The following is a 25,000-nucleotide window of genomic DNA, read 5'->3' as shown; positions in this document are numbered from 1 at the left end:
TGCACCAAATTAATCACATCACCGAAAGCAAATGTCTAAAGGAGAGCATCTTGTCTCTGTGAAGGATATGTGCGGAAGAAATACCTTGTATCTTTAGTGGAAAGTGCGTTTCTTATTCCCTTCCCTGATATGCCCCATGTAATTTTCCAGCCTGTGTACTGGATACGCTACTGCTAAACAGCAAAATTCGGCACCAAAAGGAAACTCATCATGCTAATGCTTGTTACAGACGGCAATCATGTTAACGTCTTCGGCGCTATAATTTCTGATAAACACTGGTAACCCACCCGAGCCTGTTCAATGAGCCAAAATTGAAGCTCCACAACATATCGAAGAAGAAAACTGTTCGGAATGATTGCAAGGAACATACAAACTGATTGAATTTTGTAGCAAAGAAAATTTAAAAAAAAATCCAGTCCATTCTTGGACGTTGAAATTCTGGGAACTGCCTAAACCGTATTGTGCGTTGTATTACGGTGACTTACAACCATCAGACTTTACAACCCCTATGTACAGTGTGTTGGCTATGTATTGTACTACCCCGGTGCTGCTAATGAGAGTACATCATACATGTACAGTATGCTGCATAGAACTACTACTAGTAAGGTTGGTTGAATACTGAAAGTGTGGCTCAGCGATGTAAACTGCATTATGCAGCCATGTTAGGTAGGCATATGTGTCTTTTTATACTCATTACTACTAATTCTAGGCTAGTACTTAGGTCTGGAGTTTTGCAAATCAATTGTCTGAAACTGTAAAGAATGTTTCATGAAACATGGAAGGTGTAAATTCACAACAAATATAACAATAACTGTACATTGTATCACTGCTTGTTATTGTGGACATCATGGGCCCACAGTAATACATCTGAACTCTCATCATTTTTATTTTCAGGCTGTACAGATACATAGCCTACCATCCCTCGAATCCAAGCATGGAGAAGTAATGGTGTAACCCGCGAAAATGCCCTTCCGAAACACCTTTCCCCCCACCAGAGAAAAGAGTCTCTTCGTAAGGTCCTTTAAGAGACATTTTTGAGGACAAAGGTAAACTTTTCAGGCCCATGGTGCTATCCACCGCATGATAGCTGGTGGCTTGGACTGTAAATGATAGTCACAAATTTTACACAATTTGAATATTCAGTTTTCAGCAAGAAGATATTGTGAATGTTTAGGTTAGCATAGTGCTTCCCAGCCTGTGCCAGCTCTCCTTGCGGACTATTTCTGTTGCACTTACGAATTTCTAAATCGGTCTTAAACTACCTCAAATCCAAGCATGGAGAAGTTATGGTGTGACCTGTGAACAGTGACGTAGCTACGGAGGGGGCCGATAGCCCCCCATGAAAGCTTGTCGCCCCCAGTTGCCCCCCACTGGGAATTTGGGTGTCATAATAAAAAATTACATGTGCGAAAAATGTATCATTGGTCTGAATGGTCTCGAATCTCCATGATGACCACTCATGAACGACCCTTCGACCGCCGACCGGCAGTAGACTATAGTTGCTGAAAAACCTGACGTGATATAGCGCATAGGCCGAGAAGTCTACAGTAGTCGCACTGTACTGAACACACATGTTAACGACCGTCCAATAATTATTGCTCTACAAGACTACAACACACATAATGTTTACTACTGAATCTGTGTGTTCGACTGCTCGGGCAAACTTTGCCTTTGTCACTCTTTTATAAAATATCCATAATGATCCCTAACATACAAATAAATACTAATATATATAAACAGCCAATCAGTATCTTGTAACCAGTGTGCATTAACTGATCAAACAAGCTAGTGAGCAATACTATACCCTTATAGAAAGGTGGTTTCCAGGTACTTGAATGCCAAAGAAGATGTTAAAGGTAAAAAAATGCTGACATCATACACATATTTCTCACATGTGTACTGTGTACTCCCGTCATTGGCTCGATACCCTGTTACATTTTCCATCAGGTTTTCACTTCTGGGATGTACCCTGATACTCTTAAAACCGCTAAAAAACCAAATTTTCAAGAAAAGAGACAACACTATCGCTGAGAACTACCGGCCAACAGTGGGGGAGCCTCCAAACAGTAAGGGGTGGATGCCCCCCCCTCCTGACGGACTCAAATGGACTGCTTATTCTCGATTATTGACTTTTTTATTGCACTCTCATCTACCTATTGACATTTGTCACATTTTGTTGGTGTAGTTTACTGACAAAATGCTCTAATGTACGGCGGCATTTAATTTATCGGAACTTAATTCTGTTGTACGAAACTTTTTCCAAGAACTATACGGGGTTTTCGATCTATTTTTTCGATAACATGAGCACTCACAAAGATACCACAGGGATTGTGATGAAGCGCATGTACTTTCAACACCCATATAAACTTCCGACTTGTCACAAATGGTGATGACACATATTTATTCTTCGTTTATCTGCAAATTAGCAAGGCCCGGAAAGGGTCATTTCTGGCGATCTAGGGAATATCTTTACTCAAAAAAATTCTGTACGCGCCAACCTTTGGTGGCGCTCCGCTTAGATAGTGCCGAAAGCGCCCCTACAGGCCATTCTCGGGGAAATTTATGAACAAGTTCAGCCTGAAAATAACAGCTTTACATATCCGTACCAACGGGCATGTATAGATGAGAAAGAAAATTGTAATACAGCTAATATTATACTGAAAAGCTGATATAATTTCTTACCTTTCACTGACTATAACGGCGTCTTCACAAGATTGTAATTCGCTGTCCACAATAACTGTTTCATCAGCGACAATCTATCAAAAATTTGAAGAAAAGCAACTTTGTCTTCCAGAAAAGAACCTGAATTGTTAAATTAATGTCTGTTATAAACCAATCACATATATTGTAATAACATTTAGAGAGTTAACTGATGTGGTTGTGTTGTGTTGTCACATTACGCCTTCCTTATGCTGGTTAATATAGTTATATGCAGTGGGACCAACAAATGACATGAAACAAAAAGTCCTGTGAACAATTTTATTTTTCTGGGTAGAGAATGGAATTATGGGAAATACCTCAATTAACTAGTGCGCAATGGGAGTTTGTATACAATAGCCAAGTATACACAAAATATTATAAACCTCACTGGGTCAATACCCTTTTCATGACCTATTTTCGTAGGTCATAATATGAATAAAACCCATAACTCAACAAAACTTATAAAAGATAGATCCTACTCACTCTCACACACTGGCGGATCCAGGGCCTTTGTTTGGGAGGGGCCAAAGTGGCATTAGAGTGATATGGGGGAGGGGTCTAAGTGGAGGGGGTGGCCCCCTCCCCTTTGGAAAATTTTCTATTGCTGAATGCCCTCAGATGCAATTTGGTGCGACAAAAGTGTACAATGGTGATGTTAATTTACTTCTAAAAAAAATGTTTCCCAGGTGTAATTTTCTAAAATATTTATAAAACAAATTTGGGATCATCTTTCTCAAGAAATTTTATTTCTCGTAGTTTATAAATTTCTTACAACCAGCCTGTAACTGCAAAATTGTGTTAAACTGGAAATCCACATGCTCATACATTCATGGGCGGCGATCCGTTCTTCCGAGTGGGGGGTATATGACCTTGTTTACTATCTAAGCGTAGCGCCACCATGAGTTGGCGCGAAGCGTACAAGAAAATTTGGGGATTTACAAACCCTCTAGATGGCCCGAAACGGCACTTCCCAAGGTTTCCAAGCGGCATATACCCAACTTTAAAGTAGGGATATCATGTCCGAAATATCTCATAATCAGGATCCAAAATACTTTTTTTTGAATTTCAGGTGTTATTTTGGGAAAATTGCCCCTGTCAATCTTGTTTCAGGCGCTACGTTAGAATGTTCGAGAGCTCTTTTATATTATTCGATGAAGAAAATGGCCTTATGCAGGCTATTATAGGCCTATACACATGCAATACACAATTACACATAGTTACATTCCTAGGTACCGATTGCTAGTGCATCCAGGTGAAACGTGTATTAAGCATTACCCTGGTAACATGAGATTCTCAGCTGTTCGAGGGAACATGTACGTGTGTAGGCCTACTATAGGGCCTATATGAATACTATGAGGGTGCATATATGAACTATATCAATACCGTGATAAAGATAAAGACGGTTTATTTGAAAAGATCGCACTGCGTTTATGGTAGGCGAGAAATGAAGCTAAAAAGGAGCCGTACATTCACGATGATACATAAATGTAGGCATGAAAATATTCTTATCCCTGGCATTTGGTGGGGGGGATATGGTGTATTACATCCCCTCCACCCATTTTCATGGGGGGATATATCCCCCCTTCCCCCTCCCCAGGATCGCCGCCCATGCATACATTTACATAGCTCCCAACTCTTGAGAAGGCAAATGCTGGTCCATGCCACGAATCGCCGTCCTGGGGAAGGGTATAAGGGGAGGGGGTGTCCCCCTCCCCTTTTGATTTTTTTTGGAATCCTGGTGATGCCTACATGTAAAATGGTGGCACTTAGAAAGGCTTTTGTCACCCAAAATTTTCTGAGAAATATGCATTTTTTTGTGTGTAACATCAATAAATTGAATAGTAGGTGATAATTCATTCCTTCCCGTGGCATGAAAATGTTCGCTGCTCGCCCCAATGAAAAGAAATATAGGCTAATTTCAGGTTCAAATGATGCTGTAAAGGAGGTTTTATACTCTATTATGATAAATGCTAAAGAAATGATGGTTGCTAAGTCAAAAATTGATGCAAATTTTTTTATGTATACTTGACATGTATACTTGACATGTATACTTGATGTATGTATACTTGTATGTATACTTGTATGTATGTATGTATGTATGTATGTATGTATGTATGTATGTATGTATGTATGTATGTATGTATGTATGTATGTATGTATGTATGTATGTATGTATACTTGTATGTATACTTGATATGTATACTTGCGTTTTTTTCGGACGCTTGTGCGGGTCAGTGGGTTTGGGTGTTAGAATGCGGGTCTAATTCCCGCGAATTGCGGGTCAGTTGGGAGCTGTACATTTAATTTTAAACCAGAAAACGAAAAGGTTTAGACTAGTCTACCACTGATATTCCTCTCGATTTTTTAAGATTTAGCGGATGTTTGGAAACACTTTTTGGCTCACCTTTGGGGGGGGGCCATGGCCCCCCTTGGCCCCCCCTTGGATCCGCCAGTGCTCTCACATAGCTGTGGTCTTGAAATCACAGAGGAATAAAGTAAAATTTGCAGGAAAGTTACAACAGAAATCTAGAGATGTAGAGTGTGTTATCTGTTCACTGTGCAAACGGAAAGAGAGCCAGTCAAACTGCTTTTGGAGATAAAACCTGAAAATGCTTGTTATCTTTCCGCAAGTGACCCGATAACGCAAACAGTAAACAAATCGTGGAGCCTGACCTCCTGCTTAGTTGCCTAGCAACAAGTTAAAATAGATCCCATTTCTCCACATTCTCCCCTGCACCCGTAGTTTGTCCTCAAACTACAGACGGTGAAAAATAATACAAATGACCCAGATCTAGAATAATCTGCATGAGAGTTTTGATGTAAGTTTTGCACAAATTTTGTCAATTTCTTCCCTGAATCAATGGTAAACTGCAAATGGCTAAGTAAGAATACTTCACTGATAAGTTTGAAATGGAACTTCCTACAAGTGAAATCCATCAACTAAATATATATTATTTACAACTTAACAGAGGTTTTCCTTAAATTTTCTTGACTAACTAATGAAATGATATCTACAAGTGACATTTCAAGCCTCACATACACCAGCCAATTACTACAAGTGCCATAAACCATACAACCAAAGTTGCAAAACACAATACACGATGACACCAAGTCTCCTTGTCTCAACAAGGACTCAACATGCGGTATGACAATATGGGTTTCAAGTACTAACGTACCTGATCAAATCAATGTGATGATAAGCTATGTCACCAGGCCTCACCCACTTGACCAGTTCTTGCGGTCTGATTGGTTCGACTGACGGGAGCTCGGCAATGTCTTCGTCGTACAGGAAAGCTGGTGCATAAAACAAAGGAATTTAATTAATAAAAAGCTATTAATATTGATAACAAGACTAACATCACTGATGCACCAAATTAATCACATCACCGAAAGCAAATGTCTAAAGGAGAGCATCTTGTCTCTGTGAAGGATATGTGCGGAAGAAATACCTTGTATCTTTAGTGGAAAGTGCGTTTCTTATTCCCTTCCCTGATATGCCCCATGTAATTTTCCAGCCTGTGTACTGGATACGCTACTGCTAAACAGCAAAATTCGGCACCAAAAGGAAACTCATCATGCTAATGCTTGTTACAGACGGCAATCATGTTAACGTCTTCGGCGCTATAATTTCTGATAAACACTGGTAACCCACCCGAGCCTGTTCAATGAGCCAAAATTGAAGCTCCACAACATATCGAAGAAGAAAACTGTTCGGAATGATTGCAAGGAACATACAAACTGATTGAATTTTGTAGCAAAGAAAATTTAAAAAAAAATCCAGTCCATTCTTGGACGTTGAAATTCTGGGAACTGCCTAAACCGTATTGTGCGTTGTATTACGGTGACTTACAACCATCAGACTTTACAACCCCTATGTACAGTGTGTTGGCTATGTATTGTACTACCCCGGTGCTGCTAATGAGAGTACATCATACATGTACAGTATGCTGCATAGAACTACTACTAGTAAGGTTGGTTGAATACTGAAAGTGTGGCTCAGCGATGTAAACTGCATTATGCAGCCATGTTAGGTAGGCATATGTGTCTTTTTATACTCATTACTACTAATTCTAGGCTAGTACTTAGGTCTGGAGTTTTGCAAATCAATTGTCTGAAACTGTAAAGAATGTTTCATGAAACATGGAAGGTGTAAATTCACAACAAATATAACAATAACTGTACATTGTATCACTGCTTGTTATTGTGGACATCATGGGCCCACAGTAATACATCTGAACTCTCATCATTTTTATTTTCAGGCTGTACAGATACATAGCCTACCATCCCTCGAATCCAAGCATGGAGAAGTAATGGTGTAACCCGCGAAAATGCCCTTCCGAAACACCTTTCCCCCCACCAGAGAAAAGAGTCTCTTCGTAAGGTCCTTTAAGAGACATTTTTGAGGACAAAGGTAAACTTTTCAGGCCCATGGTGCTATCCACCGCATGATAGCTGGTGGCTTGGACTGTAAATGATAGTCACAAATTTTACACAATTTGAATATTCAGTTTTCAGCAAGAAGATATTGTGAATGTTTAGGTTAGCATAGTGCTTCCCAGCCTGTGCCAGCTCTCCTTGCGGACTATTTCTGTTGCACTTACGAATTTCTAAATCGGTCTTAAACTACCTCAAATCCAAGCATGGAGAAGTTATGGTGTGACCTGTGAACAGTGACGTAGCTACGGAGGGGGCCGATAGCCCCCCATGAAAGCTTGTCGCCCCCAGTTGCCCCCCACTGGGAATTTGGGTGTCATAATAAAAAATTACATGTGCGAAAAATGTATCATTGGTCTGAATGGTCTCGAATCTCCATGATGACCACTCATGAACGACCCTTCGACCGCCGACCGGCAGTAGACTATAGTTGCTGAAAAACCTGACGTGATATAGCGCATAGGCCGAGAAGTCTACAGTAGTCGCACTGTACTGAACACACATGTTAACGACCGTCCAATAATTATTGCTCTACAAGACTACAACACACATAATGTTTACTACTGAATCTGTGTGTTCGACTGCTCGGGCAAACTTTGCCTTTGTCACTCTTTTATAAAATATCCATAATGATCCCTAACATACAAATAAATACTAATATATATAAACAGCCAATCAGTATCTTGTAACCAGTGTGCATTAACTGATCAAACAAGCTAGTGAGCAATACTATACCCTTATAGAAAGGTGGTTTCCAGGTACTTGAATGCCAAAGAAGATGTTAAAGGTAAAAAAATGCTGACATCATACACATATTTCTCACATGTGTACTGTGTACTCCCGTCATTGGCTCGATACCCTGTTACATTTTCCATCAGGTTTTCACTTCTGGGATGTACCCTGATACTCTTAAAACCGCTAAAAAACCAAATTTTCAAGAAAAGAGACAACACTATCGCTGAGAACTACCGGCCAACAGTGGGGGAGCCTCCAAACAGTAAGGGGTGGATGCCCCCCCCTCCTGACGGACTCAAATGGACTGCTTATTCTCGATTATTGACTTTTTTATTGCACTCTCATCTACCTATTGACATTTGTCACATTTTGTTGGTGTAGTTTACTGACAAAATGCTCTAATGTACGGCGGCATTTAATTTATCGGAACTTAATTCTGTTGTACGAAACTTTTTCCAAGAACTATACGGGGTTTTCGATCTATTTTTTCGATAACATGAGCACTCACAAAGATACCACAGGGATTGTGATGAAGCGCATGTACTTTCAACACCCATATAAACTTCCGACTTGTCACAAATGGTGATGACACATATTTATTCTTCGTTTATCTGCAAATTAGCAAGGCCCGGAAAGGGTCATTTCTGGCGATCTAGGGAATATCTTTACTCAAAAAAATTCTGTACGCGCCAACCTTTGGTGGCGCTCCGCTTAGATAGTGCCGAAAGCGCCCCTACAGGCCATTCTCGGGGAAATTTATGAACAAGTTCAGCCTGAAAATAACAGCTTTACATATCCGTACCAACGGGCATGTATAGATGAGAAAGAAAATTGTAATACAGCTAATATTATACTGAAAAGCTGATATAATTTCTTACCTTTCACTGACTATAACGGCGTCTTCACAAGATTGTAATTCGCTGTCCACAATAACTGTTTCATCAGCGACAATCTATCAAAAATTTGAAGAAAAGCAACTTTGTCTTCCAGAAAAGAACCTGAATTGTTAAATTAATGTCTGTTATAAACCAATCACATATATTGTAATAACATTTAGAGAGTTAACTGATGTGGTTGTGTTGTGTTGTCACATTACGCCTTCCTTATGCTGGTTAATATAGTTATATGCAGTGGGACCAACAAATGACATGAAACAAAAAGTCCTGTGAACAATTTTATTTTTCTGGGTAGAGAATGGAATTATGGGAAATACCTCAATTAACTAGTGCGCAATGGGAGTTTGTATACAATAGCCAAGTATACACAAAATATTATAAACCTCACTGGGTCAATACCCTTTTCATGACCTATTTTCGTAGGTCATAATATGAATAAAACCCATAACTCAACAAAACTTATAAAAGATAGATCCTACTCACTCTCACACACTGGCGGATCCAGGGCCTTTGTTTGGGAGGGGCCAAAGTGGCATTAGAGTGATATGGGGGAGGGGTCTAAGTGGAGGGGGTGGCCCCCTCCCCTTTGGAAAATTTTCTATTGCTGAATGCCCTCAGATGCAATTTGGTGCGACAAAAGTGTACAATGGTGATGTTAATTTACTTCTAAAAAAAATGTTTCCCAGGTGTAATTTTCTAAAATATTTATAAAACAAATTTGGGATCATCTTTCTCAAGAAATTTTATTTCTCGTAGTTTATAAATTTCTTACAACCAGCCTGTAACTGCAAAATTGTGTTAAACTGGAAATCCACATGCTCATACATTCATGGGCGGCGATCCGTTCTTCCGAGTGGGGGGTATATGACCTTGTTTACTATCTAAGCGTAGCGCCACCATGAGTTGGCGCGAAGCGTACAAGAAAATTTGGGGATTTACAAACCCTCTAGATGGCCCGAAACGGCACTTCCCAAGGTTTCCAAGCGGCATATACCCAACTTTAAAGTAGGGATATCATGTCCGAAATATCTCATAATCAGGATCCAAAATACTTTTTTTTGAATTTCAGGTGTTATTTTGGGAAAATTGCCCCTGTCAATCTTGTTTCAGGCGCTACGTTAGAATGTTCGAGAGCTCTTTTATATTATTCGATGAAGAAAATGGCCTTATGCAGGCTATTATAGGCCTATACACATGCAATACACAATTACACATAGTTACATTCCTAGGTACCGATTGCTAGTGCATCCAGGTGAAACGTGTATTAAGCATTACCCTGGTAACATGAGATTCTCAGCTGTTCGAGGGAACATGTACGTGTGTAGGCCTACTATAGGGCCTATATGAATACTATGAGGGTGCATATATGAACTATATCAATACCGTGATAAAGATAAAGACGGTTTATTTGAAAAGATCGCACTGCGTTTATGGTAGGCGAGAAATGAAGCTAAAAAGGAGCCGTACATTCACGATGATACATAAATGTAGGCATGAAAATATTCTTATCCCTGGCATTTGGTGGGGGGGATATGGTGTATTACATCCCCTCCACCCATTTTCATGGGGGGATATATCCCCCCTTCCCCCTCCCCAGGATCGCCGCCCATGCATACATTTACATAGCTCCCAACTCTTGAGAAGGCAAATGCTGGTCCATGCCACGAATCGCCGTCCTGGGGAAGGGTATAAGGGGAGGGGGTGTCCCCCTCCCCTTTTGATTTTTTTTGGAATCCTGGTGATGCCTACATGTAAAATGGTGGCACTTAGAAAGGCTTTTGTCACCCAAAATTTTCTGAGAAATATGCATTTTTTTGTGTGTAACATCAATAAATTGAATAGTAGGTGATAATTCATTCCTTCCCGTGGCATGAAAATGTTCGCTGCTCGCCCCAATGAAAAGAAATATAGGCTAATTTCAGGTTCAAATGATGCTGTAAAGGAGGTTTTATACTCTATTATGATAAATGCTAAAGAAATGATGGTTGCTAAGTCAAAAATTGATGCAAATTTTTTTATGTATACTTGACATGTATACTTGACATGTATACTTGATGTATGTATACTTGTATGTATACTTGTATGTATGTATGTATGTATGTATGTATGTATGTATGTATGTATGTATGTATGTATGTATGTATGTATGTATGTATGTATGTATACTTGTATGTATACTTGATATGTATACTTGCGTTTTTTTCGGACGCTTGTGCGGGTCAGTGGGTTTGGGTGTTAGAATGCGGGTCTAATTCCCGCGAATTGCGGGTCAGTTGGGAGCTGTACATTTAATTTTAAACCAGAAAACGAAAAGGTTTAGACTAGTCTACCACTGATATTCCTCTCGATTTTTTAAGATTTAGCGGATGTTTGGAAACACTTTTTGGCTCACCTTTGGGGGGGGGCCATGGCCCCCCTTGGCCCCCCCTTGGATCCGCCAGTGCTCTCACATAGCTGTGGTCTTGAAATCACAGAGGAATAAAGTAAAATTTGCAGGAAAGTTACAACAGAAATCTAGAGATGTAGAGTGTGTTATCTGTTCACTGTGCAAACGGAAAGAGAGCCAGTCAAACTGCTTTTGGAGATAAAACCTGAAAATGCTTGTTATCTTTCCGCAAGTGACCCGATAACGCAAACAGTAAACAAATCGTGGAGCCTGACCTCCTGCTTAGTTGCCTAGCAACAAGTTAAAATAGATCCCATTTCTCCACATTCTCCCCTGCACCCGTAGTTTGTCCTCAAACTACAGACGGTGAAAAATAATACAAATGACCCAGATCTAGAATAATCTGCATGAGAGTTTTGATGTAAGTTTTGCACAAATTTTGTCAATTTCTTCCCTGAATCAATGGTAAACTGCAAATGGCTAAGTAAGAATACTTCACTGATAAGTTTGAAATGGAACTTCCTACAAGTGAAATCCATCAACTAAATATATATTATTTACAACTTAACAGAGGTTTTCCTTAAATTTTCTTGACTAACTAATGAAATGATATCTACAAGTGACATTTCAAGCCTCACATACACCAGCCAATTACTACAAGTGCCATAAACCATACAACCAAAGTTGCAAAACACAATACACGATGACACCAAGTCTCCTTGTCTCAACAAGGACTCAACATGCGGTATGACAATATGGGTTTCAAGTACTAACGTACCTGATCAAATCAATGTGATGATAAGCTATGTCACCAGGCCTCACCCACTTGACCAGTTCTTGCGGTCTGATTGGTTCGACTGACGGGAGCTCGGCAATGTCTTCGTCGTACAGGAAAGCTGGTGCATAAAACAAAGGAATTTAATTAATAAAAAGCTATTAATATTGATAACAAGACTAACATCACTGATGCACCAAATTAATCACATCACCGAAAGCAAATGTCTAAAGGAGAGCATCTTGTCTCTGTGAAGGATATGTGCGGAAGAAATACCTTGTATCTTTAGTGGAAAGTGCGTTTCTTATTCCCTTCCCTGATATGCCCCATGTAATTTTCCAGCCTGTGTACTGGATACGCTACTGCTAAACAGCAAAATTCGGCACCAAAAGGAAACTCATCATGCTAATGCTTGTTACAGACGGCAATCATGTTAACGTCTTCGGCGCTATAATTTCTGATAAACACTGGTAACCCACCCGAGCCTGTTCAATGAGCCAAAATTGAAGCTCCACAACATATCGAAGAAGAAAACTGTTCGGAATGATTGCAAGGAACATACAAACTGATTGAATTTTGTAGCAAAGAAAATTTAAAAAAAAATCCAGTCCATTCTTGGACGTTGAAATTCTGGGAACTGCCTAAACCGTATTGTGCGTTGTATTACGGTGACTTACAACCATCAGACTTTACAACCCCTATGTACAGTGTGTTGGCTATGTATTGTACTACCCCGGTGCTGCTAATGAGAGTACATCATACATGTACAGTATGCTGCGTAGAACTACTACTAGTAAGGTTGGTTGAATACTGAAAGTGTGGCTCAGCGATGTAAACTGCATTATGCAGCCATGTTAGGTAGGCATATGTGTCTTTTTATACTCATTACTACTAATTCTAGGCTAGTACTTAGGTCTGGAGTTTTGCAAATCAATTGTCTGAAACTGTAAAGAATGTTTCATGAAACATGGAAGGTGTAAATTCACAACAAATATAACAATAACTGTACATTGTATCACTGCTTGTTATTGTGGACATCATGGGCCCACAGTAATACATCTGAACTCTCATCATTTTTATTTTCAGGCTGTACAGATACATAGCCTACCATCCCTCGAATCCAAGCATGGAGAAGTAATGGTGTAACCCGCGAAAATGCCCTTCCGAAACACCTTTCCCCCCACCAGAGAAAAGAGTCTCTTCGTAAGGTCCTTTAAGAGACATTTTTGAGGACAAAGGTAAACTTTTCAGGCCCATGGTGCTATCCACCGCATGATAGCTGGTGGCTTGGACTGTAAATGATAGTCACAAATTTTACACAATTTGAATATTCAGTTTTCAGCAAGAAGATATTGTGAATGTTTAGGTTAGCATAGTGCTTCCCAGCCTGTGCCAGCTCTCCTTGCGGACTATTTCTGTTGCACTTACGAATTTCTAAATCGGTCTTAAACTACCTCAAATCCAAGCATGGAGAAGTTATGGTGTGACCTGTGAACAGTGACGTAGCTACGGAGGGGGCCGATAGCCCCCCATGAAAGCTTGTCGCCCCCAGTTGCCCCCCACTGGGAATTTGGGTGTCATAATAAAAAATTACATGTGCGAAAAATGTATCATTGGTCTGAATGGTCTCGAATCTCCATGATGACCACTCATGAACGACCCTTCGACCGCCGACCGGCAGTAGACTATAGTTGCTGAAAAACCTGACGTGATATAGCGCATAGGCCGAGAAGTCTACAGTAGTCGCACTGTACTGAACACACATGTTAACGACCGTCCAATAATTATTGCTCTACAAGACTACAACACACATAATGTTTACTACTGAATCTGTGTGTTCGACTGCTCGGGCAAACTTTGCCTTTGTCACTCTTTTATAAAATATCCATAATGATCCCTAACATACAAATAAATACTAATATATATAAACAGCCAATCAGTATCTTGTAACCAGTGTGCATTAACTGATCAAACAAGCTAGTGAGCAATACTATACCCTTATAGAAAGGTGGTTTCCAGGTACTTGAATGCCAAAGAAGATGTTAAAGGTAAAAAATGCTGACATCATACACATATTTCTCACATGTGTACTGTGTACTCCCGTCATTGGCTCGATACCCTGTTACATTTTCCATCAGGTTTTCACTTCTGGGATGTACCCTGATACTCTTAAAACCGCTAAAAAACCAAATTTTCAAGAAAAGAGACAACACTATCGCTGAGAACTACCGGCCAACAGTGGGGGAGCCTCCAAACAGTAAGGGGTGGATGCCCCCCCCTCCTGACGGACTCAAATGGACTGCTTATTCTCGATTATTGACTTTTTTATTGCACTCTCATCTACCTATTGACATTTGTCACATTTTGTTGGTGTAGTTTACTGACAAAATGCTCTAATGTACGGCGGCATTTAATTTATCGGAACTTAATTCTGTTGTACGAAACTTTTTCCAAGAACTATACGGGGTTTTCGATCTATTTTTTCGATAACATGAGCACTCACAAAGATACCACAGGGATTGTGATGAAGCGCATGTACTTTCAACACCCATATAAACTTCCGACTTGTCACAAATGGTGATGACACATATTTATTCTTCGTTTATCTGCAAATTAGCAAGGCCCGGAAAGGGTCATTTCTGGCGATCTAGGGAATATCTTTACTCAAAAAAATTCTGTACGCGCCAACCTTTGGTGGCGCTCCGCTTAGATAGTGCCGAAAGCGCCCCTACAGGCCATTCTCGGGGAAATTTATGAACAAGTTCAGCCTGAAAATAACAGCTTTACATATCCGTACCAACGGGCATGTATAGATGAGAAAGAAAATTGTAATACAGCTAATATTATACTGAAAAGCTGATATAATTTCTTACCTTTCACTGACTATAACGGCGTCTTCACAAGATTGTAATTCGCTGTCCACAATAACTGTTTCATCAGCGACAATCTATCAAAAATTTGAAGAAAAGCAACTTTGTCTTCCAGAAAAGAACCTGAATTGTTAAATTAATGTCTGTTATAAACCAATCACATATATTGTAATAACATTTAGAGAGTTAACTGATGTGGTTGTGTTGTGTTGTCACATTACGCCTTCCTTATGCTGGTTAATATAGTTATATGCAGTGGGACCAACAAATGACATGAAACAAAAAGTCCTGTGAACAATTTTATTTTTCTGGGTAGAGAATGGAATTATGGGAAATACCTCAATTAACTAGTGCGCAATGGGAGTTTGTATACAATAGCCAAGTATACACAAAATATTATAAACCTCACTGGGTCAATACCCTTTTCATGACCTATTTTCGTAGGTCATAATATGAATAAAACCCATAACTCAACCAAAACTTATAAAAGATAGATCCTACTCACTCTCACACACTGGCGGATCCAGGGCCTTTGTTTGGGAGGGGCCAAAGTGGCATTAGAGTGATATGGGGGAGGGGTCTAAGTGGAGGGGGTGGCCCCCTCCCCTTTGGAAAATTTTCTATTGCTGAATGCCCTCAGATGCAATTTGGTGCGACAAAAGTGTACAATGGTGATGTTAATTTACTTCTAAAAAAAATGTTTCCCAGGTGTAATTTTCTAAAATATTTATAAAACAAATTTGGGATCATCTTTCTCAAGAAATTTTATTTCTCGTAGTTTATAAATTTCTTACAACCAGCCTGTAACTGCAAAATTGTGTTAAACTGGAAATCCACATGCTCATACATTCATGGGCGGCGATCCGTTCTTCCGAGTGGGGGGTATATGACCTTGTTGACTATCTAAGCGTAGCGCCACCATGAGTTGGCGCGAAGCGTACAAGAAAATTTGGGGATTTACAAACCCTCTAGATGGCCCGAAACGGCACTTCCCAAGGTTTCCAAGCGGCATATACCCAACTTTAAAGTAGGGATATCATGTCCGAAATATCTCATAATCAGGATCCAAAATACTTTTTTTTGAATTTCAGGTGTTATTTTGGGAAAATTGCCCCTGTCAATCTTGTTTCAGGCGCTACGTTAGAATGTTCGAGAGCTCTTTTATATTATTCGATGAAGAAAATGGCCTTATGCAGGCTATTATAGGCCTATACACATGCAATACACAATTACACATAGTTACATTCCTAGGTACCGATTGCTAGTGCATCCAGGTGAAACGTGTATTAAGCATTACCCTGGTAACATGAGATTCTCAGCTGTTCGAGGGAACATGTACGTGTGTAGGCCTACTATAGGGCCTATATGAATACTATGAGGGTGCATATATGAACTATATCAATACCGTGATAAAGATAAAGACGGTTTATTTGAAAAGATCGCACTGCGTTTATGGTAGGCGAGAAATGAAGCTAAAAAGGAGCCGTACATTCACGATGATACATAAATGTAGGCATGAAAATATTCTTATCCCTGGCATTTGGTGGGGGGGATATGGTGTATTACATCCCCTCCACCCATTTTCATGGGGGGATATATCCCCCCTTCCCCCGCCCCAGGATCGCCGCCCATGCATACATTTACATAGCTCCCAACTCTTGAGAAGGCAAATGCTGGTCCATGCCACGAATCGCCGTCCTGGGGAAGGGTATAAGGGGAGGGGGTGTCCTCCTTTACAGCATCATTTGAACCTGAAATTAGCCTATATTTCTTTTCATTGGGGCGAGCAGCGAACATTTTCATGCCACGGGAAGGAATGAATTATCACCTACTATTCAATTTATTGATGTTACACACAAAAAAATGCATATTTCTCAGAAAATTTTGGGTGACAAAAGCCTTTCTAAGTGCCACCATTTTACATGTAGGCATCACCAGGATTCCAAAAAAAGACACCTCCTCCCCTTAAACCCCTCCCAAAGGACAGCTATTCATGGCATGGACCAGCATTTGCCATCTCAAGAGTTGGGAGCTATGCATTGGTTACAAATTGAAACACGAAATACTGAATATTCCGAAACTACTGCTGGTGTATCACCATTTTGAAGATGTTACCCATATATACCTTCTGAAGCTAGGCTCATAGCCTATTACTATGCAATAGGCCTATGACGCAGCAAAAACTAGTCATCTATTGTGACATCAGTGTAGTAACGTTAATACTATAGTAATAGGCTGAAGATTTATCATAAACTCAAATTAATATCTCAACAAAAACATATGATAATAGGATCAAGCTTACCGATGTGATGCAAGTTCTGCGTTGGCGTCTATTGTTCAGTAGTTCTATACTAGATTGTCCTTGATGTGGACTTGACTTCTACTAAATTAAACTAAAGTATACGTATATACTGACTTAAGGTAAATGATGTTATATAAACTTGGCGCTTCAATGACACAGGTCATGTTTCAGATGACGTAATATAAATTTGGCGCGAACTTCAATGCCACAGGACATGAGCGTGTTTTGCAATAAACATGCAAATGAATACCCTCAGTAGAAGGTGGCGGACAATAAGCACGGACAATAAGCACGGACAATAAGAGCACACAACAGCAGAAACCATAACCACAAAACTACTACGGTGTATAGTATCCCTTATCCTGTGCGTCACTGGGTTCTTTGAAGCCAGTGGACTGAGTGAAGAATATACGTCTTCACACTTGTTATACTGTGGACGATCCTTGTTTATTTTCGAAACAATGGAAAAAGTGTTATGAGGTGGCACAGGTCTATGAATGTTAACACAAATCCACTTCTTGCACTTAAAGCTATACAAGATACGGAATCCTTGGTCTTTCCTGAGCTGTCTATTAGTAAAACCCAATAATACAAAAGAGGTATGTCTTACAAGGAGGAAGTGACTTTAATGATCCCCTATAGACACTTGCTTCATCTGCCTATTGGATATCTGCTCCTACCCCCCCTCCCCCACTCATCACCACCATCCTTGGCTCAACAATTTTCCCCTGTAAATGCTGGTCCTCAAACACTGGTGTCTCTCCTGCCTTGGTGATCATCAGATAATGGTACGCGCAGCCATTTTTGCTTAGAACGAAACAGATCATTAAAGTCCTCCATTGTTTGTGGTTGAGGGGGGTCTTTCATTTCAGGTAGTAAAAATACAAGGAGACGAGGTACCAGGGCAACAATTCCGAAGAGTACCATTGGTAGCTTTGGGAATCTATTTTCCTATCACAAGGTGCTGAACATTCTATGCAAAACCAATCGTCATTTGACTAACCAAGGGTGTTGTAACTGCTGCATTACTGATGCCTGCACACTTACTATGAACCCTTAAATCAAAATCACCACAGCATATACCTCTCTGGTTATTTTCACAGATATTTTACAAATTTTACAAGGATATTTTGGTATAGGTCCTGGGTTGCTTTCGATGTCACCAGAGAGGGTACTTAATAACAGGAATAATTTTCTCCGGTGGGAGTTGAATTTTGACAACTTCCAAATTGAACATGAAGAATGAAAATGCCCATCAATACATTGATATTTTAATAAAGTGCGACTTGAATAATCACTTGATCCAAACAGCACAACATACCCAGTTTTTGGAGCATTTAAAAATAAATTTGATCTCTGAGATGAGTAAAGTTGCCCTTAACACAAGGATTTTGGAGAGCCATAGACTTTGAGTATGTTAGCAAGAACAGTAGAGACGATGAGGTTGTGGGTGACAATGAGCATGATAACTAATAAATAAGCTCAAGAGATAGAATGTACTGAAATGAGATGAATTGAAATAAAACAAACGATAAACTTACTCAAGGTGCGATGGGTGCCGATCACCGAAGGAAAAATCGCAAAAACTGGTGAAATACAATCAGTGTTAGGCTACTTTAACAACAGGTTCACAAAACTACACATAAACAGACATGGAAAATCAACTGAAGTAGGCAAACAAACACAAAACAAGACACATAAATGAAAACAGAATGTACAGAAAACTAAACTAAACAAAACACAATAAATGCATTGAAGCTGGAAAATCTGAAACTGCTCAAACTAAAACATAAAAGGCGCTGAAGTTACATTGACATTCATATTGTACATATATCACAAATAAAAACATGAAATATATACTAAAACGCTGATACAATTTCTTACCTTTTACTGAATGTAATGGTGTCTTCACAAGATTGTAATTAGCTGTCCGCAATAACTTTCATCAGCAACAATCTATCAAAAATTTGAAGAAAAGCAACTTTGTCTTCCAGAAAAGAACCTGAATTGTTAAATTAATGTCTGTTATAAACCAATCACATATATCGTAAGAACATTTAGACAGTATACTGATGTGGTTGTGTCGTATTGTCACATAAGGCTTTCCATATGCTGGTTTAATATAGTTATATTACTGACATTATCGTCTTACGAGATACGAACACACAGCTAGAAATGAAAAATACTCTAACAAGATTGCCTCTTTTACGTTATGTGTGTGTGGCTTTAGTTTGTGTGTGTGTGTGCGTGTCTGTGTGTGAATGTGCTACCTGTTTGTCTCCTTGTCAGTGGTTATGAGCAACAACTAATCGAGTCACTTATATTTCGAACTAATCCTTACCTGTGTGTGATCACAAAAGCAATGATCCACAGGAGATGCGATAAGGTCGAACATGATGTGTGACTGGTGTCAATCTTGAAAAAGGTTATGGATGAAAAAAAAAACTATTGGGAAAAACTGGTTCTCAGGCAAAAGTGTACATCTGGTAGGTCATTTTCAAGCCCGAGAATTGCCATTTCCAGTGATCTGGGGGGCTATCAAAACCAGCGCTGCGCGCCAACCGATGGTGGCGCTCCGCTGAGATAGTAATATACAAAATATCACGAAGCGTGCGAACAATTTTGGGGATTAAAGTTGCCACGCGCCTCAAAACCAGAAATTTTTTCGTACGCTGCCCGCTAACCGATGGTGGCGCTCCGCTTAGATCGTAATATACAAAATATCACCAAGCGTGCGAACAATTTTGGGGATGAAAGTTGCTACACGCCTGCACCCAAGCAAATGTCCCCCAATATTTGAAACAAATCGCCGCCCCTGCCTTCCACCACCCACTGGTAACTAAGTGCCTCAGATCTACAACCATCAAACCTAGTTGTAACACAACCTTAAACTTTAAAATTAAAATACTCACCAGTAACCCAAAGGTTTAGTAAATAGGCCGGTGATCGATAGAGAACGAGTTCCCTTACGGTCTTCGATATATCGCTACAACGAGAGAAGAAACATTACGATAAACCATATTTTGTATTATTCTTTTGTTTTTGCACTACTGTTTGTGCCTGTGTCTGTATCTGTGTTCCTTTTTGATTTTGATAAATAGCCACTGACTACTTAACTTCCAACTGTAGGTAAGTTAAAGAAGAAAAAAAAAAACAACTAATGAAAATACGCTTATAACGCAGAAGCTGACGCAACATTCTTCTCCGCAACCTTTTCATAGTCTTCCAGGAATCGTTTCCTTGAAAAAACAGCAACAACAACACAACAGTATTGGGTAATTAAGTCAATATTGAATAATCATTATTGCTCTTCTCTTTGATAATGCATAGCAATGACTTACTCTCGTTGTTTAAGGAAAGGCAATAAGAACTGCAGGACATCAGCATATCAGTATTTTATTATTTTCCTGTATTCGTCCCCAGACTTGTGGCCCTTCATTTTTTTATTAAAGTTATAAGGCATCACGGAGGTTCATCCACCTTTTCTGCGCCGCCTCCCCTATTTGAAAAGAATAAATAGATATATAACTTGAAAGTAACATAATTAGAACAACGACTTTCTGTATTGTTGTCTTTCCATTGGTAGGTTTTTGGCTACAGGAGACTCGTACAAGTTGTTTGGATTTAATTACAGGGTTGGGAAATCCACCATAGTTGGCATAGTTCCAGAGACGTGCGTATACTCTGGAGGAAGTTACAACCACTGAAAATGCCGGTTCCAAAGAGAAAGGATTGGGAGACAACAGCGGAAGTCCTCAATAGATGGCAATTTCCAAACTGCATTGGTGCAATTGATGGCGAGCATGCGGTTATCCAGGCACCACCAAATTCAGGATCTGTGTTCTACAACTACAAACACACTTGTTCTGTAGTTCTCATGGCTATAGTAAACCACATGTACTGTTTCAATGTAATTGATGTTGGTGCTTTTGGATCATGTAGTAATGGAGGGATTTTTGCCAGGAGCTAAATAGGACAGCAAATGGACTGCGATAACCTGAATATACGTCCATACCAACAGCTCCCTGGAGCTCCTGAAATAGGAAAGCTACCTTTTGTTGCTGTGGGTGATGAAGCATTCCCATGAAAAATTAATTTAATGAGGCCTCATCCTGGACAGCAGCTGTGTGAAGGGAAGAGAATATACAATTATCGCCTTTCACAGGCCAGGAGGGTCGTGGAGAATGCCTTTGGAATCATTGCAGCCCGCTGGAGGATCTACCAGAGGAGGATTCAGCTGCAACCACAGAATGTGGATAAAATTATTAAAGCTACTTGGGCCTTGCACAACTTTCTACAGAATACTTCACAGTCTGCACAGATGACACAAACAAATGAGACTGTAAATACTCAGGAGAGTGCAGTCAGTTTGCAAGACATGCAAAAGAAAGGTTGCCATGCTAGCCATGAGGCTATAAATACAAGAGAGAAGTTCCAGCATTATTTTAATTCAGAAGCTGGTTCTGTACCATGGCAGAGGTGATCATGCTTTTTTTTACAATTCTGTCAATAGCATATAGCTCCCAACTCTTGAGATGGCAAATGCTGGTCCATGCCACGAATTGCCGTCCTCTGGGAGGGGTATAAGGGGAGGGGTGTCCCCCTCCCCTTTTAAATTTTTTTGGAATCCTGGTGATGCCTACATGTAAAATGGTGGCACTTAGAAAGGCTTTTGTCACACAAAATTTTCTGAAAAATATGCATTTTTTGTGTAACATCAATAAATTGAATAGTAGGTGATAATTCATTCTTTCCTGTGGCATGAAAATGTTTGCTGCTCGCCCCAATGAAAAGAAATCTAGGCTAATTTGAGGTTCAAATGATGCTGTAAAGGAGGTTTTATACTCTATTATGCTAAATGCTAAAGAAATGATGGTTGCTTAGTCAAAATTTGACGCAATTTTTTTATTATGTATTCTTGACAATTACAATGCAGGTTTTTCAGACGCTTGCACGGGTCAGCGGGTTTGGGTGTTAGAACGCGGGTGCAACCCTCAAAATGTGGGTCAGTTGGGAGCTCTGCAATAGATAATAAACTGATTAAACAGTTTGGATGCTTAATAGTTCTTCCTCTGTCCTGCTAAAAGAATTACACTGCAGATTGATTATTCTTAATATCAACTTATGATTGCCAAGGTGGCAGTAAATACTAAGGCCATCTCTTTGTTCGTATTCACTTTTGTTGGCAAACATGGCTTTACTTAGTTCTACCACCCACTGGGTAATGAACTAAACATTCCCCCACTAGGCCTTACTTCTACAATATCTCCGCCACTACTAAGGCTTGACTTGTCAAGTTTGTCAGAGGTGTTAGATTACATTAAATTTTCTTGTCCTGCTATTGTAAACATCACTGTAAATTCCTGCCACACTGATAATTTACTTTTTAATCATGCTTTTGCAAGAACAAATGTTTTATAAATGAATTTTTTGAACCAATTTCCTAGGATTTGGAATGAACTTCCCCCAGAGACCAGGAATTTGCTCTTGTGTGGTTCTTACCAGTCATTTGTGTGCAATATTAAGGAACATTTCTTAGCATTATCACATGTGTAAATTTGTCATTTTTAATTCTTATATTTCTTATGGTTTATTTGTGAATATTATATATTATATTTATTATTATATTTATATTTATTTTAGTTCTAAGTCTCTTATTGTAAGGGTGTACAGGCCTCCTGGCTACAGGAATTTGGTTTCCTTTTGTACATCCTGATCCGCTTTGTGTTTTCTTACTTTGTTATTTGTATATTGCTCTTTGATTGGATCAAATAAATAATGAAATGAAATGAAATGAAACTCCAACGCGTAACGTTCCGATTCCCTATAGTCTTACTCTTAGCGAAAGTAGAATATACAGTTGAAGCATGTACTGAGAGCCACTTCCATGAAAAGCAACAAACTTCACTTCGAGGTTGACTTGGCTAGTCCTAGGCTGAGTAACTTGGAAAACAAGTTTTCACAAATCCCTCAATAAAAAAAAATGACTTTGCCTACCATAACCACAGGGTTACTAATTTGGAATCCGTACCATCCGACAGGCTAAAAGAGGGCGCTCTTTTTGATGGGGTGAGCATTGTTCAATGCGGCTTGGATATATTTGGGGGACTAAAAGAGTTTGGGGGTTTTAATGAAAATAGTACAGTAGCTTCAGCGCCTATGTCCCTTCATTTACCACCCCCCACACCTTCAACCGTAATTCTCTCTATTCTTTCTGTATATTCCTCACTCGCTGCTCTATTGAAGCAATCGATGCGAGCACACACGTTCAGCCGGATTATACAGTTGTTATTCTGCCGATTCGAAGTAAGCTTTCACATTCATATGGTACGGATTCTAAAGTCAGGCCACCACAGGTGTGTTTTACCGGGAGATACTGGTTTACATTGGAAGTGTAGTTTCTTTGTTTCAAACTTAGATGTTTGGAATTCGAGAAGCATATAGCGATCGCAATAGCCTACAATACAACAAAGCCTATATTCCTAGGCATAGGCTTGACAGAAGACCAAACTACACTAGGCTAAGTAAAATGCACAATATGCAAGTTCATTTTGTGGGTTTTTCATATCACGAAACCATTTGCTTACCATTCATACCGACATTTCTCCCAATTGAGTCCCAAATGTCTCTCTTCCGGGTAGAATCCTTAAAATTTTTGTCGGTTTTGTGGTTAAGTGAGGGGTTCAACCTCACAAACTCAACCAATTTCTCATTTTCGTCGTCCGCCATCATGATTGGTAGCAAGTTAAGCAAGGCACTTACAAAATTATGACGTCAATATAAACAAAGGCGCTGATTGGACAAAGCTGCGCAAATCGATAGTTCGATAAAAATCGCTCTGCTGACCGATCATAAAATATAAATCGGATCGGACTACTTTATCGGAAGACAATCCGGACCGATATCGTGTAGTGTGGCCGTCCTAATAGGAAACCCACCCTTCCGATTTTTTTTTCTGTAAAATTCGGAATCGGATTCCGATCCGATATCGTTGTGGTGTGTCCGGCCCTTATTAAGTTCCTTAACCCACCTAGGAAAAAAAAAACGCGCACGGTACTACTCTTAGTGAGACCTAGAGACCTAGGCTATAGTAGAGTGAGACGGCTTCTCGTATCAACTTGGAACAGAAAATCGACTTCTGCTGTGACCAGGACACCAAGTACTGCATAGCCTAAGCATCTTACTGAAAATCAAGAATGTGCACTTTTATCATTAAAATTCGGAACGTTTATAGGCCAAATAGTGAGTACAGTAGTATGCAGGTGCTATTTGATTATTTATATTGGCTAGTTTAGTGTAACGATTGGCTAGGACGACAACGTACAACGAGTTCCTGCTGGCAGAAGGATAAAAAATACATAAAAATAGTACATAGCCTACAGTACATACAACTTAACGACCCAATGTCAGCCAGAATATTAACAATAACACTAGGCCTAGGCTGCATTCGTAGACAATATAGACTCGCATGCATGTGATGTAGCCTAGCAATATATTTACAATGCATGCTTGCAATGTTGTTGTTGTTATTGGCAGGACATTACTAGTGGGGTTCCACAATGGTCTGTGTTGGGTCCCTTGTTCAGGCGCGTATCCAGGGGGGGGGCGTTGGGGGCGCGCGCCCCCCGGGTAAGAAAAAGAGGAGAGAAAAAAAGAGAAGAAAAAAGAAAAGGAGGGGGGAAAAAAGAAAAGGAGGAGAGGAAGGAAGGAAGGGAAAAGAAAAAGAAAAAAGAGAGGAAAAGGAGAAAAGGAGGGAGTAGAAGATAGCCAAGACCTCGGGAAGAGAAACAGGAACAGTCATAGGTAAAGCGCTGATCCCTTTTATATACACAGGTTAGCCAGTGACAGATCAAGGATTACGGAGGGGGTGTGCGCCTCACCCTACCCCTTACACCGACAACT

At 39.8% G+C, this 25,000-nt stretch overlaps 1 protein-coding gene and 1 long non-coding RNA gene across 3 annotated transcripts in view; one reads left to right on the top strand and one right to left on the bottom strand.

Moving 5' to 3' along the window:
* The window catches only part of LOC139974423 (GDP-fucose protein O-fucosyltransferase 1-like), a 45,199-nt gene extending 22,504 nt beyond the window's left edge, over positions 1-22,695 (top strand). The window contains exon 9 of the mRNA XM_071981576.1: positions 20,685-22,695. The gene's annotated coding sequence lies outside the window, so the exon portion shown is untranslated. The remainder of the gene's footprint in view (positions 1-20,684) is intronic.
* Positions 1-24,711, bottom strand: part of LOC139974427 (uncharacterized) — a 37,416-nt gene extending 12,705 nt beyond the window's left edge. The window contains exons 1-8 of one of the 2 annotated variants that reach the window (XR_011795480.1): positions 23,686-24,711; positions 20,440-20,597; positions 20,011-20,084; positions 17,099-19,054; positions 14,800-14,873; positions 11,930-12,047; positions 5,877-5,994; positions 2,683-2,756 (exon numbers count right to left, since the gene is read on the bottom strand). This is a non-coding gene — a long non-coding RNA (uncharacterized lncRNA). The remainder of the gene's footprint in view (positions 1-2,682; positions 2,757-5,876; positions 5,995-11,929; positions 12,048-14,799; positions 14,874-17,098; positions 19,055-20,010; positions 20,085-20,439; positions 20,598-23,685) is intronic. The other variant, XR_011795479.1, reaches the window with a different exon arrangement.
* Between the last annotated feature and the right edge of the window lie 289 nt (positions 24,712-25,000).

The sequence above is a fragment of the Apostichopus japonicus genome, chromosome 9 (assembly GCF_037975245.1).
Source record: "Apostichopus japonicus isolate 1M-3 chromosome 9, ASM3797524v1, whole genome shotgun sequence".
Lineage (NCBI taxonomy): Eukaryota > Metazoa > Echinodermata > Holothuroidea > Aspidochirotida > Stichopodidae > Apostichopus > Apostichopus japonicus.
Note: the sequence above shows the minus strand (reverse complement) of the source record. Positions and strands in the feature narration are given on the sequence as shown.